The sequence below is a fragment of the Mirounga angustirostris genome, unplaced genomic scaffold (assembly GCF_029215605.1).
Source record: "Mirounga angustirostris isolate CCGP_5_RB_7025 unplaced genomic scaffold, mMirAng1.0.hap1 SCAF_14, whole genome shotgun sequence".
Taxonomy (NCBI): domain Eukaryota; kingdom Metazoa; phylum Chordata; class Mammalia; order Carnivora; family Phocidae; genus Mirounga; species Mirounga angustirostris.
In genome coordinates this window covers 59045165-59060480 of record NW_026991722.1, presented here as the reverse complement: position 1 = coordinate 59060480, position 15316 = coordinate 59045165, and the positions used below count along the sequence as shown (strand labels likewise).

The 15316-nt window shown below is 46.2% G+C and overlaps 1 long non-coding RNA gene across 2 annotated transcripts in view; it reads right to left on the bottom strand.

Moving 5' to 3' along the window:
• Positions 1-1124: 1124 nt before the first annotated feature.
• LOC129046167 (uncharacterized) overlaps positions 1125-15316 on the bottom strand; it is a 140645-nt gene continuing 126453 nt past the window's right edge. For both annotated transcript variants that reach the window (XR_010407328.1, XR_008506971.2), the window contains one exon: positions 1125-2060. This is a non-coding gene — a long non-coding RNA (uncharacterized LOC129046167). The remainder of the gene's footprint in view (positions 2061-15316) is intronic.

Below are 15316 nucleotides of genomic sequence, written 5' to 3'. Positions count from 1 at the left end.
TTGCTCCATGGTTTCCTTAACATTTCTCCATTGGAAACATCCCACTCAACTTTCTGCTTCTTAAAAACAACAAAAGTGTTTATACCTTCATTTGAAAGCTACCTCAGTCACATAATTCTTGTGCTGTCATGGATTTGTGTTTACAAATGATTGAGCTCGGGCTTACATAGTACCCAAGATCTACACAACCATATCAGTAGGGAGACTCACAGCATTCATTTTACATCCAGAATGGTCAGACTTCTTCACTCCACTCAGAAGCAACAGGAACAGTACCCCCACCCCTGCCTCTGCCCTTTGAAGAGTGCCCAGTGGCCGCATTCACCTTTGGAAGCAGAGAAGGTAAGGCAAACCCAAGTCCTAATCCTTGGTTACAAAGTCCAAATTACACAAGAAATTCCAAATAATTTTTTTTATTTTCCAGTTTTGTTGAGATATAATTACATACAGCACTGTATACGTTTAACATGTCCAGAATAATGATTTAATTTACATATGTCATGAAATTGTTGCCATAACAGTTTAGTTAACAGCCATTATTTCATACAGATACAAAAAGAAGAAAGAAAAAAACAGTATTTTTTCCTTGTGATGATCTACTCTCTTAACAATTTTGCCATAGGGGCGCCTGAGTGGCTCAGATGGTTAAGGGGCTACCTTCGGCTCAGGTCATGATCCCAGGGTCCTGGGATCGAGTCCCGCATCAGGCTCCTCGCTACTCGGGGGCTGCTTCTCCCTCTCCCATTCCCCCTGCTTGTGCTTGCTCTCTGTCTCTCCTTCTCTCTCCCTGACAAATAAATAAAATCTTAAAAAAAAAAAAAAAACTTTGCTATATATCATAACACAGTGTTAGCTGTAGTCATCAGCTTGTACATCATGTCTCTAGTACTTATTTATCTTATAACTGGAAGTTTCTACCTTTTGAGTCCCAAGGAAAGAAACAAAGTAAAATCCATAAAGAGGATTATAATAGGGGTGCCTGGGTGGCTCAGTCGGTTAAGCGTCTGCCTTTGGCTCAGGTCATGATCCCAGGGTCCTGGGATCGAGCCCCACATTGTGGTCTCTGCTCAGTGGAGAGTCCGCTTCTCCCTCTACCTCTGTCCCTCCCCCGCCCAGCCCCTCACCCAGCTCGCTCTCTCTCTGTCTCTCACTCTCTCTCTCAAATAAATAAATAAAGTCTTAAAAAAAATTTTAAAGAGGTTTATAATAGATCTGACCTACTTCAAAACTGATCTCCAGTGATTCCAGAAACTGAGGCCTTCATAGAAAGCCAGTTTATAACTGTGTGTTCAGAGGTGCCGACACTATTTCCAGAGAAAGAATCTGCAACATCCTTAGACATTTTGATTTTCTTAGCATCTCTCACACTACCTGTAAACCTCCTCCTTGGATGTCACATGTCAGAATATACATCACTTAGTTCTGTGATTTTTCTGTCACCCTATTAATGTCCAAGAATGAGACAAGATGGACTTGAAGTGAATTCTTTTCTTTTTGTTAGACAATAATACTTCTCACTCTTTTTTCTAATTTTTTTCCATAGATTTCTAATTTCTAGCCAAGCTTTCTCCCCCTAACATATTACACAACATCAAAAATCTGCTTTTTCACTGTGTTATACACCTGAAACTAATATAACATTACATGTCAACTATACTTCAAAAGTAATTTTTACAAAAATGAATTCACTTTTTTAAATCTGCTTTTTCAAAATTCTCTTTGAATTTATATACAAAGTAAAACAGAAAAACATCAAATTGATCATTTGAATTTGTCAATCAGAAAACACATTTATTAGGAAAGGTTGGGTTACGCCGTGGCTACAAAAAACCCCCAAACCTCAATGGCTTAACAAGACAGTGGTTTATTTCTCATTCACACAAATTCCCCTGCAGCTCCAGGCAACTCTTCAGAGCACCCACCTTCCGTGCAGTTGACTCAGTGTCAGGCTGAGACACTGCGCCCCCACAGCCTCCTCAGCGGGGGTACAAGAGGGATACACGATCTCACAATCAATTAAGTGCTACTGCATAGAACTGTAGTCTTCCTGTGTGTCTGGACTGAAAGGAGAAACAGATATGTAAGGGCCCTGGAAATCTCTGCCACATAGAGATAATAAAATTGTATATAAGTGAGATAATTGCACCCTCACTCAAAAAGTGTCTAAACTAGCTTAGAGTTCTAGTCACCTAGAACAGTGCTATTCAATAAAAATACAATGTAAGTTATTAATGTGAGTCATGTATAGAATTTTAAACTTTCTAAGTAACCATACGAAAAATGTAAAAAGAAACTAGTAAAATTAATTTTAAGAACATATTGTATTTGCCCCAACATATTCAAAATATTATCTTATTATGCAGTCAATATTTTAAAATTAAATAGTTTGCCTTTTTTTGTACAAAGTCTTCAAAATCTAGGATGTTCTAGCCCGCTAGCACATTGTAATCCGGACTAGCCACATTTCAAATGCTCAGCAGCCACATGTGGGATGTATGGGGATGCGGGGATGTATACACTGGGGCCAACCCGCAGACAGCCACCTGGGCCCATCTGCAAGAGCTGAGAGGTTGGAAAGCCAGACTGACACCTAGAGGACTAAGCCACGGGCGACAGGGGCTAACTCAGGCATCCATTCTCGTCCTGACTGTGGTCTCGTCAGGTGGGAGGAACAGGGCAAGTGGAAATCCAGGCGAGGCGGAGCGCCATCAGTCAGTGTGACGGCTGGGCCCCGCTCTGGAATCGTGGGACGGAGTCTTGGGTAAACTCATTACTGCAATCAAAAGGACAGACTCTCCATGCTAGAGAGACTGAAATAAATGTTAGGGTCTCAAGAGCAGAGGAACGCGGAGGGAAAGACAGATGCCAATTTGATCCAACACTCCTGAAAAGTGGAAGCTGGTTCCAGTAGCAAGGAACACAGCTGCGTTACGAGGAGTGAAGCCCAAACTCGGAGTCAGATGTGCACATACCCAAAGTTCACAGCTGACATTTCTTAAAATCTTCACAAGGTCTATGTGGATCTTAAAACCCAGGAGGGTAGAGCCAGCAGAGGCCATGTGTCCCCATCTTGAAGGGAAGAGATGGCAGACTCTGCGAGCAAATCAGGGCCCCGCAGTCTGTCCTCATCATTCCATTTTCCACATTTGCATTTTTATTTTCAACCATCTCAGAAAAAAAAAATGTCCAGAAAGTTCAATGGTGCCAAGTCTGGAAACCAGGTAGTCATTAACATGAGTGAAATCAACATTGATCCCAGACTGGTCCTTTTCAGGTTCCTTTTGTATCTTCAAAAGCCCAATCCTCCTGTCCCGTCTAGCACATTAAAAAAACACACACCCAAAGAATATTCTTTCAAGTGCATTGCCACTGCAGCTAGATGATTATTATCCAGACTATTAATTACTATTATGGTTACTACTGACATGAGCTCTACGTATTTCTGTGTGCCTGTCCAATCCCACATCTCACCACCATAGCCAGAGTTGTGTTTTGCCTGGGAAACAGATGTCCACAACCAGATCTGAGCAGGCACTGAGACTGAAGGCAGCCGCCATGCAGATCTAAGCAGAGCTGAGTGTGTTGGAGAACAGGTGACAGGATCAAAGGTAGGTGAGCAAGTGTACCTCCCCAGGAGGATTGGGAGGCACAGGCCTGGGAGCCTGCTGATGAAGCAGTTTCATAAAAGCATTTACACCAGCGATACCCAAGTATCTGTGCATCTTCATCTCTGAGAGCCTTCCCCCAGAGTTCTCTGCAACAGTGCTGGGGCTGCCTGGGTATAGAGAGAAACATGAAGAGTGCACTGAAGAGCAGAGCCAGGCCATGATGAAGGACAAAGAAACCAAGCCATCCACCATGATCCAGGAGAGAGCAGTGAGATAGTCCTCAAAAGGAAGGTAGCCAAAAGTCGGGACGTGCACCTAGATCCTACCAGGCATGCTAAATGCCTAACTGCTTTTTCCTATGGCATTTGATTTACATTTTTCGTGCTGACTTTTCTACAGTCCACATTACAGTAGGGCTGCTAGGATACATGTCTCTTTCCCTTCTACTCCGTAGTGAGCTCCTCAAAGACAGGACCTAGGTCCTGTTCATCTGTTTTCTCCCACACTGAGCACAACATTGGCAACACAGCAAGGTTTAGTTACAAAACAATTGAATCGAATTATGGACCAAAAGGAAATATATTTAAAGACTCGGGGTTGTAACGAAGTTGGGGTGTAATGAAAGAGATAATTCACAGCAGATGGAGAAGGAGAGAGCCCGGAGGGAGAGTGGTTGTGAAGGTCCCCAGCAGCCCTGTACACACACCCAGAGATGCCTCCCCATGGACAAAGACACACCCAGAGATGTCCCCACATAGATGCACACACACTCCGAGATGAGATGTCTCCACCTGGACACTCACACTCAGAGATGCCTCCACACAGACACAAACACACCTCCACAACACCAAGCTCAGAGACAAACACACCTCCACAACACCAAGCTCAGAGACATCTCCGCACGGATGCCAAACCTTCCATGCAGAGTGATTCAGCCCTTCCAGAAAAGTCTCCTCCCTGCTTTTTAGAGTTCAAATGCCCCCGTGCGAGGGGTCATTGTTGATCTGTGAGCGTGAATGCCCTTATGAAAGGCAGGTATTCCAGAAGTGGCTGAAACAGGGACAGTGTTGGGGCTGCCTGGGCCCCCACTGGACCTTGGGGAGTTCAGCTCATGCCCACAGCAGCCTGATGTCAAGGCTGCCAGGAGGCTGGCAGGTGGCCAGACATCCAGGAGCACCCTCCCGACATTCTACAACCGAAGAGGCACAACAGACATTCGGAACAAGGGAAGCAGGCTCTGTATTAGGGGCATAGTCCTGGAACCTATGTATATGTGACCAACGCAAAAGGTATAAAAAAAAAAAAAAAAAAAAAAAAACAGTGGAAAGAGAGATCTCACCTCTGGGCACTGATGAAATGGGTCAGTACCCATATAGAACCCAAGCTACCGTGGAGATGAGCTCACAGAGGACAGACCTCCTTCAGTGTGTAGGAACCACAGGAAGCTGGTCTGGGGCCCGCAGGTGAGAAAAGGCAATCAGTGGCTTTGGGGAGTGATGGGGCATGAAATAGGGTAGACTAACTACTGTAACAAACAATCACCAGATCTTGGGGTGTCAGCACACGGAAGTTTATATTCTTCCCATGTGGGTCAGCAGAGGAGGCAGGCATGTCTGAGTTCTTTGACTCATAGAATCATCCAAGAACCCAGGACCCTCTCTTCTTCCATCTGTCATCCCCATCTTTATCTCACAGAGCCTTCCCCCAGAGTTCTCTGCATCTGGTCAGCAAAAGAGAGAAGGAGAGAGCATAGATCACACTTGGGAAGGCCTCATTTTGCCCACATTGGCCAAACTCGGTGACATGACTGAAGAGAAAATCTCAGAGGAAAGGGAACTGGGGTTGGCTGAACACACAGCAGGAGGCAAGTCAAAGCAGTAGCTCATGGAGAGCAAATATGACCAGAACACAAGAGATCTGAGGCCCTGGAGCAGGAAGAGGCCCCACAGGGCAGGAAAAGGTCAAAGAACAGAAAGCAGGAAGGCATTGGAAGCATGGTGGCTGATGGTCGTGAAGTGCTGGGCCACTCAGCAAAGCACCTGCATGTACATCAGGACGGGATGAGACAGCACTGTAGACGGTGTCGGAAGAATCAGGGGCAGTCTCTGGAGGACCCAGGGAGGATGCAATACAAATCAGTAGCGAATGACAATGACAAACACAAGAGACAAGGCGCTACCCATGGACAATCAGCTCCCTGTATATGCGACTGTGGTAGAGAATAGCTCAGACAACACACAACTACTGAGAAAAGTAACAAGCTGGTGTCTCCACAGAGCTGGGAAAGTGGAGAGGGGAGAGAGTGGAACAGAGTTCCCAGCCACTTCTGAAACTTCACATTTGCCATAAAGACCTAAAGAAACTTGGCATAGTGAGATCCGCACAGCCCTCGGTCCCACATGCCTGTGCACAGAGGCGGTGAGTGAGTGGCATCTGCACTCAGGTACCCATCATCTTGCGGGGGTCTCCGTATAACAATCGCCACATGTTGTGTGATGCCTTCCCATCGATAAACTCTGAATGTGACTTTCTATTTCTCACGGTTCCTGAAATGCCTGGAAGAGAGCCAGGGTCATGCTTAAAAACTAATAATTGGAGGTAAGTTGTGAAATATTGCAATCTCTATGTCCATTTTGGGGGAAAATTCAGTTGGAAATAGACACATCATCCCTTTCTTGGAAAGAGTTGATCCACACCACCTCAGATGGAAATGATTTCTCAGGATATGTCTATGGAATATTTTCTGTCTTCAGCATCTCAAAAGTCCCAGGTAAGTTAAGGTCTTCCCTCTGATTTTAGTCCAAATTTCAAAGCTTGTCTCATCCAAGCTTGTCTAAAAAAAAAACTTTTCCAAAATCCATTTGTCAGAAGTTTCCAGGTAACAATGACCAAATCAAGACAACATTTTTGAAACTTTGGGAAGAAACCAGGTCATTAATGATCCTAAGCTTTGTTTCTCTGCCAGCCAGTGTAGCAATGCACTCGAGAAGGCAGGAGCTAAAGGACCAGCATGGACCACAGGGCTCTGTCCCTCTGAAGTGGTGTAGAGCTGCAAACATCCCACCGAGGCCCATGCCTGCCTGACCTGTTTTGTTGTTGTTCCTGTTCTCATCACAGGTGTTTCTTCTTCGGCCACAAAATGAGACTCCTGAAGTGGCCAAGAGAGGACCAAATCCCAGGATGAATCACCCTTCCATTCATTCCCGATCTGTAGATCCCAAACTCATAGAGGCTAAAGAACACACAGTGAGAGACACGCTCCTGGTCTGCACCCCAGTCGTTCTCAATTGAAGACAATTTTGCCACACACACACACCCCGGACATTTCGCAGTGTCCAGGGACATGTTTAATTGTTACTATTGGGATGATGCTAACGGGCATCTAGTGCATAGAAATCAGAGATGTTGCCAAATGTCCTACAATGCACATTGCATTAGCCCAGGCTACCACAAGTCCCAGGAATGCATGGCCTAAACAACAGAGATTTATTTCCTTACAGCTCTGGAGGCTGAAAAGTCCAAGATCAAGGACCCACAGGATTCACTTTCTGGAGAGAACCCTTTCTGGCTTGCAGACTGCTGCCTTCTCACCGTGTCCTCACATAGTGCAGAGAGAGAAAGAGAGAGAGCAGCCTCTTTAATGTCTTTTCTTATAAGGGCACTAATCCCATCATAAGAACCCCATCCTCATCACCTCACCTAGCTCTAATCACCTTCTAAATGCCCCATTTCCAAATACCATCACATCAGAGGTGAGGAGTTCAACATATGAATTTGGGGCAACACAAACATTCAGTCCATAAAGCATACAGCAAGGAATTATCCAGCCCAAAATGTCAGTAGAATAGTACCCAGGCTGAGAAATCTTGTTCTCACAGGAACAGACCTGCATTGTGAGTTTAGCTTTGCCTTTCCTGCCTGCAGAGCCTCAACCAGCCCACAGTACCAGAGTTCATGCTGGATTTGACCCACCATGGCTTCAGGCCCAGAGACCCACGTTGCAGCCAAGAAGGTGGGGGACTGGGCCAATGACCACGAGATCCGCTGTCCACATCACACGTCTCACTTCCCAGAGGTCAGCCTGCTGAAGGCACAGCAGAAGGGCCAGGTCAGAAGCAATACTCTGGAAAGCATGCCATACTCCAAGGACACAGGGTCCACACAGAATCTAAGACCCTGTTATGGCACTGCACCCTCAAAAGGATGAATATATGGGTCCCAGAATCAAGGGATCATAGTAAGAGTGGCCCCACTTGCCATCACCCCCAATGACCCACTGGGAGAGTTGTCTCCCATGCCCCAAATGCTGGGTCCTGCAGGGCAACAGGTCTTGGTCTTCCAGGGGGCACAATTTTACTAGGAGACCACCACGAGAGTCTCAACAGCACCTGCTGAGTCAAGGAGAGGAGTCACCAAACCAGTCCGAGCATCAGGCAGAGGTGAGGTTGCTGGCACACGACAGTGGTGGGGAAGGGTACTGTGGATCCCGGGTCACGCACTCTGGCCCCTCTGTGTGTGCTCTTGCTACATGTGACTGTACGTGGACGAGGATAGGAAGTCCGACTCAAGACAGACGTGGTGACCAGGACTCTGGAGCCCTTGGGAATTGGCGGTCTGAGTCACGCCTCCGAGTGAGACACCAAGACTACAGAGGTGAGGGTGAGGGGACCCCAGCCTGCGAATGGAGGAGGTAAAACACAAGACCCACCGCAGCTGTGGGGGCTGTAATATGTCCCAAGAAGCTCCCTGCTCTGTTTCACCTGAGGAAGAGAGGTGCCCCAGATCCTGGAAGAGCTGCTTCCCAAGAGTGTGGGGAGATACACTGAGTGGCAAAAAGTAGACAGCAGGACAATAGACATACAGCCCAGATCGCCCTTCCGGAAGGGCACCCATTCACAAGGTCAGCAGGCAGCTGACAGGCTGGCCCAGGCTGCAGGGGGCGGCCTCACCTGAGGTCACGCCCATCCCAAGTTCACTCATCAGGGACCCGCACAAGGCAGGAACGGAAATGAGCACCTCCCCGCCCCCCTGGCCCAGGGCAACTCTGGCTCCAACATTCCCTGCCAGGTTGGCTGAGGCTTCATCAGGCCTACCCTGCAGCTCCATAACTTCTGCCTGTCCTGCTTCTTCACCTTTCTTTCCAAGATGTCACTCCTGCACCCCAGAGTCCTCCCAGCATCAGCTTCCAGATCACTGGATTTTGCGGGCCAGCTATTCTGATAGCCACCTATTGGGAGTATGGGAAGCAGGGAGGGGAATTTTTTCTGCAGTGTCCCCCACTGACCCCAACATTGTCATTCAGGGGTAGCTGATCAGCAAGGATGGAATGGGAGACAGGCCACACAAGGTCAGCCTGCAGCCTGAGATATGTTTGTGGAAGGGCCATGCTGTGTGGTTTCCGGGCAGACATCCTGAGGCCCCGATGCAGGTCAGCACATTTGTTCTGTGAAGGACCAGATAGTAAATATTTTCAGCTTTGCGGGTCGTGTGGGCTGTGTTGTAACTATCCCACCATAGCTGTAGCTCCAAAGCAGCTGTAGACAACAGGTGAAGACGTGGCGGGATCGTGCGCCCATGAAACTCACACGCCGAGAGAGGCAGCAGGGCAGATGTTGCCCATGGACGGCAGCCTGCTGACCCCTTTGTCTCTTCCAGTGACCGTTGGGTTGGAGAAGATGTAAACCCAGCTTGCGTGAGTCTGGGCTCTCAAGACTATTGTATGCAAGTGATGGCTTCAAAGCTTTAATAGGCAATGAAATACATTTGAAGTCAATCTGATAAACTACCACTATGATTTAATGAAAACATCACATAAGACTAAAAGAATAGACTAGACTAGACTAGACTAGACTAGACTAGACTAGACTGGAAAATGTCACAGTGCACAATGTATAGACAGGGCAAGTATTATTTCATGAAATTCTTTCTGAGGTTGCATGTGTTTAAGAGAAAGAGAGAGAGAGCGTGCGTGTGTGTGTGTGTGCACGCACGCATATGGTATCAAGCTAAGATGTAAAGTTATTTCTTAGAGTAAGTCATAGTCAGAAAGTTTAAGAACCACTAGCCTATAGCAATCACCCCCAATTTGCTCTCCCCAGGGATAGTACTAACTACAAGCAGATTCGCTCACAACCTGCATTTCAACGATACACACGGGCCAACTGGATTATCCATTACCCAGCCATCCTCGTCAAGGCACCTTTTCAAAAAACTCCTCTTCAAAACATTTTCTTATTCCTTTTAGGTTTTTTAACACTCTCTTTGGCCCCTCTTCAATGTACTTTTTATGACTTCAGTTGCCAATGGAGAGCTCAGGTATCAACTCTGAGACATGCTGTGATTTCATTCCTGTATAATTAATTCAAGCTGTCTGTTGCCTTTAAATGTCAGCCTGTGCTAGCAGCCTGCCCCTGGAGGTTGGCCTCGGGGACTAGGAGAGCCCTTTGCTTCGTACTCCAAGTAAAGGAGTCTCACGTGGACTTGAGAGTTTCTTTGCTCAAGTGTCCTCTCCCCACCTCTGCCCTTGTGAAGCCAGGCCTGTGTTTGAGCAGATGACCAACAGCTAGAATGGTGGCTGTCATAGCCTGGCTCGGGAGGTACATCTGTATGACCCCTGGCCATGCACACTCGGGGCTGACAGATGCTTGCACTGGATTTGACGGCTGCACGTGTCCCAAGCGCCCGGATGCTTGCCCCTGAGTATCACTACAGGCTGGGGCTCAGGACTTCTATCTCCTGGAACACTGGCCTCCTGCCACTTCATCTCTGTCCCTCGCTCGATTTCTAAGCAGCGCCTTGCAAATAGGTGCTCAATGCTTCTGTGCATGTGGCTGGGACAAGGCGACCGCCCGAGTATCAGAGTTAATCATGAAAATGAAAGTAAGCCAATAGAAGTTCAAATCCCCACCGAAGTACCTAAGTAGAAAAGGGCTTTTTCTAATCAAATGTAGCTTTCAAATTGCCTTTCAAAAGGTTAACTAACAAAATGAGTCAAAAGCTTTTGGACTGTATGGCCTGGGACGTATCTGATCACACATTACTCACGTGTGGTTAGTCACCTATGGCAGTGGGTCCTTATGATATTAACAAGCACGAAGGAATCTAACATCGTGACCCAATGATTTGAGTGCATGTCAATTCCTACTGAGATACAGAAAATCAGACATTTTTTTCTCTCTCCCTTCCATTCCTGTTACCTCCCTCATTTTGATAAGACCTCATTTCAAAATGCCCTGAACGGAAATATTTAATCTCATTCTTCATTTCAAAAAATGGATTAAAGGAGAGACTATCTGTGCCTGACCAGTAAAGCAGGTGGTCCTCCTGTAACATGAAAATTACCAATAGAAGTTTCCAGCATTCCCCAAATTACTTATTTCCCTCAAATTCATTGCTCAAGCCTGAGCTGTTAATTCAAATACCAACTCCTCATTAAAAGTCAGCATAAAACAAAGTAAATAATTGTTTTTCATGTAGGATAAATTTTAAGATGCATAGACACAATTTCATCTTCTCTGTCTAAAACCAGACAGAAACAACCCATCTGGCAAAGGACAGCAGTGGTAAAGATCTCTCTCACCCCTGGAAGCACAAGGTCCCCTCCTGAGTTAAGGGCACTTTTCCCACAAAAATGCAGCCATCCAAAGGGAAGAGATCTGAATATAAGGAGAGACAGCTAGAAACTGATGCCTCTGAGTCCACTCTTGACGTCAGCAAGCAGCGGTCCAGCAAATGCACTTGGTTTGGCAGGCTGCCATTTTGGATTCACACATTTTTAGATTCTGCAGTGAATATTTAGGTCTCGTTGTTGGAAGCCAATAAATGCTTGGCATGTGATTGTTTTTCCTCTTCATTTTACAGAAGTGAATTATGATATTAACATAATGACCCTTAGCAAAACAAATGACACTCCCCATCTGCCCCACTAAAAATCATGTGAGGGACTCACCATACCAGAAAGACACTGATTGACTATGGGGAGCAGGTCCTGGGCTACATGAGACCCATCCAGGGACCTTGGAGGAAGAGGTGCATGCAGCCAGCTGGTTCCCAAGACGCTGTAGGGAACCCTGTCTCTCAGGATTGAGCTAAATGAGAGGGGCAGAAAGAGGATGAGGAAGGCCACCTCTGTGCCATGATAATATTAGGACTGCATAGCGTCAAGGGCCAAAGGACCACTGGCTCCAGTCACACCTTGCATGAATATTTGTCCGCAGTTCATCTTAAAACACTTTCCAATTACTGCTGGTAATTGGTTGGCCTGCTCGGGGCTTCGATCTCATCAGCTGTGCTTGGGAATGACAAGAATACTGACCTCATCACATGGTGAGGGGAGGAATAAATATGGGCCCGGTACTCAGGAAACTCCAGGAGTGTGCAAAGGATTCCTTGGCATGACTTTCTCTGATAAACCCAACTCTGTGAAATCAAAGTGACTTGCTGGTTTCCCAGGAGCATGGCTGGTGCCCCTGCCAACAGTGGCTCTGGGGCGCTGTGCCCCTCAGTGAGAATTCCATCTGTTGTTGGGCTTCGGTCGCCCTACAAGATGTGAAATCTCTCCCTTAACTCAAGCATCAGCCAAACACCCTGAGCTCTCCCACAGAACATGCGCTCTGGATGTGAGCAGCAACACCAGCTGGATTAACCGAGTCAGGAAGTTTGGCTGTTTCCAAACAAACACCTCTGCACCCTTCACCTTGCTCGATGCAAAACCAATCAGGGCGGGTGTCACAGTGTCACGATGTTCATTGGCCGCTTTAGTCTACGGAACTCAGACCAGTCGACTCACCCACATGTGTGAAAACGGTTCCATTTAGGACACCTCCATTTTTCATTTATTAGCTCCCAAAAGTCAATATTGACTTTCCAGGTTGGTTACCACTCAGCTTGAGCATTCAGTACAGTACTCATCAGACCTGAAGGGAATCCAGGTCAATATCTAGTTAATGTTTACCCTGCTGAATCTGCCCTATGGCTGAGCTTTTTATGTGCTTTCTTCCTGAAAACCAAATAGGAATTATTTGCAAAATGAGTGGGCCTAAGTGGACAGCTCTCAGCAGGGGGTTGGGGCCCCGTGAGGCAAGAGTGGTGTTTGCCAACTTGGCCAATCCAGGTTTCTCTGACCTCCACTGTCAGCCCATCTCCAACTTCGGTGAAAAGTCTATATTCAACTGACAGAATCAGTCAAAGGCAAATGAGCTTTCAGTCTCAAATCGCTTCAGCAGGTTCTACATTAAGATTGATCTCCGACCTATTTTTGCTGCTATTTCCCTATAAAAATGAAAAAAAAAAAGAATAAATATTCTTTGACTGTCAGGATTTATAAAGTGACACTTGAGTAAGTACTCAGGGTTACTCAGCTATTCAGAGCTAAGGCATACCGTAAATGAAGCATTTTATGATGGATTTTATAACAAATCCCAACCGCATAACTTCAGGGCCAATTTCTCACCTGAGACTAAGATCACCTGCCTCCTAAGCACCTCCATTTCCATTCAATGAACCGAAAGCCAAATTAATCATCTTCCTTTCCTACCCCTCTTGCTCCTGCCCTTTGCTACCTGTCTTATAAATGGAACCACCATTGTCCCACTGATTCAAGCCCGAAATCCGGCCATCATCCCACCTCCTCCAGTCAGTCCCCAGATCTCATCGCGTCTGACTTGCAAACGCTTCCCACACCTGCCAGCCTCCTCTCTGCCGCCCCTACTACTGTCTCGGATGAGCAGGCCACCATGATCCCCCACCAGCACCAGTATCACAACCCCCCAAGGCTCCTCCCCTTCCGGTTTGACCCCTCCCGTGCTCTGTCCACACTGTAGTGGGAAGTGAGTTTTCCAGTGCAGAAAGTCTTAGGAAATCTTCCTGTCCTTTACAACATTGGTGATTCCTCCATGCCCTCAAGATAACACCTACAACCCTTAATATAGCTATGGGGTACTCATTCAACAAGGATTTATTGAGCAGGTCCTTTGTGCCAAGTCTTTAGAATAAACGTAAACAGAGTACATATGGTCTCTGCCCTCATGAAACTAGGCTTGCGGGGAGCCAGCACCACACACATAACCACACCAATCAACACCTACTCGCAAGCTGTGACTGACTCTGTGAGAGAAAATGTGATATGGAATGAGAATGAGTAATGGGGGAGGGGGGTGGTTTGAAAGGCTTCCCCAAGGAAGGGATGAGGTGGGGGGGGAGCTTTCCAAAAAGAGGGAACACTAATAAAATCTATCTGATAGAAGAGAGCACATGCTTGAGAAACTGAAAACAAGGTCCCCATAGCTGGAGTGGAGAGGGCAAGGGTGCTCGGTGTGAGACGAGACCATAGCGGTGAGGAGGGCGAAATCACACAGGTACACCAGGCCATGCAGAGAACGGTGCTCTCTTCTGCAGTATATGCAACTGAATCAATGTGGCTGGGGTTCCAGATGAGGTGGAGACTGGGAAAATAGAGGCCAGATCCTTGGACAAGGTGCGTTCGAGGAGGTTTGACTCATCCTAGGCAAGATGTCATGTAGAAAGTAAATACCTGTCTAAAGTTAAAAAGATAGTGCAGCTGGAGCTAGGCATTTGATAAACAAGCCTTATCTCTGGCCACTGTCCTTCACGGCCCACAAGCTCTTGTTCTGCAGACCCACTGACCCACCTGCCATTCCACAAAGCCCTTCGTGCCCTCTTCTTTTGGAGCGTTGTATATGCAGACCCTGCATTCAGAACCTCTCTCTCTCTCTCTCTTTCTCTCTCTCACCTCTGCTCATCCCCTACTGATTATTACCTGCTGATCCCCTAATTGTCCTTCAGAGCTTGGCTTAAACACAACCCCAGCAGCATGCATTCCCAAAGTACCTGGGCTTGCTCCCAGAGTCAGAGTGACCCTCCACACTGAGCTGGCCTGTCTTTTCTCACTGCTAGACTCCAAGCTCTGGGGGGTGTGCTGAGTAAATATTTGTTAAGTAAAAGAATGATGAATTACTTAATTATTAATTATTTATTAATACGAAACCTGCAGAAAACCAAAAAGACAAAAAGAAAATCTCATAAGCAGCCAGAGAAAAAAGACAAAATAATTTTCAATGAGCGGTAGCTAGACTTACCTCTGATTTTTGACAGAAAAACAATGGAAGGCAGAGAACAAGAGAATGATCTATACAAAAAAAAAAAAAAAAAACTGAAAGAAATTAGCTGCCTACCTAGTAACACACTGTACCTGGTGAAAATGTTCTCCAAGAGTGAAAGTTAAATAAAGACACTTTTACACCAACAAAAGCCAAAGTATGCAAGTGGCAAGTAGACCCACACTAAATGAAATACTGAGAGGCTTTCTTCCAGCAGAAAGAAATATTCCTAGATAGAAGGCCAGAGATAGTAAACAGTAAATATATGGATACATACAAATGAAGACTGACTATATAAACCAGCACTTGTTATGTCTGGGCAGAGGGAAGAGAAGCAGTTCTTTCTGGTCAGAACAGAGAAGTATTAGTTGGAATTTGGAAAAAGAAGGAAAAGTAAAAATACATTTATTGAGGATCTACTATTTTCCAGATTTTTCTACCACCTGGTTACTATTTCTAGGGACAGGGACTTCAGTTGCTGAGGATTTTTAATATACTGTAACTTTGCAAGACAAACTTATAAAATCCCACTGACTCTTAAACTCATTGATTCTATGCACAGAGAAAAATAACCAAATGACTCAGGGCCAG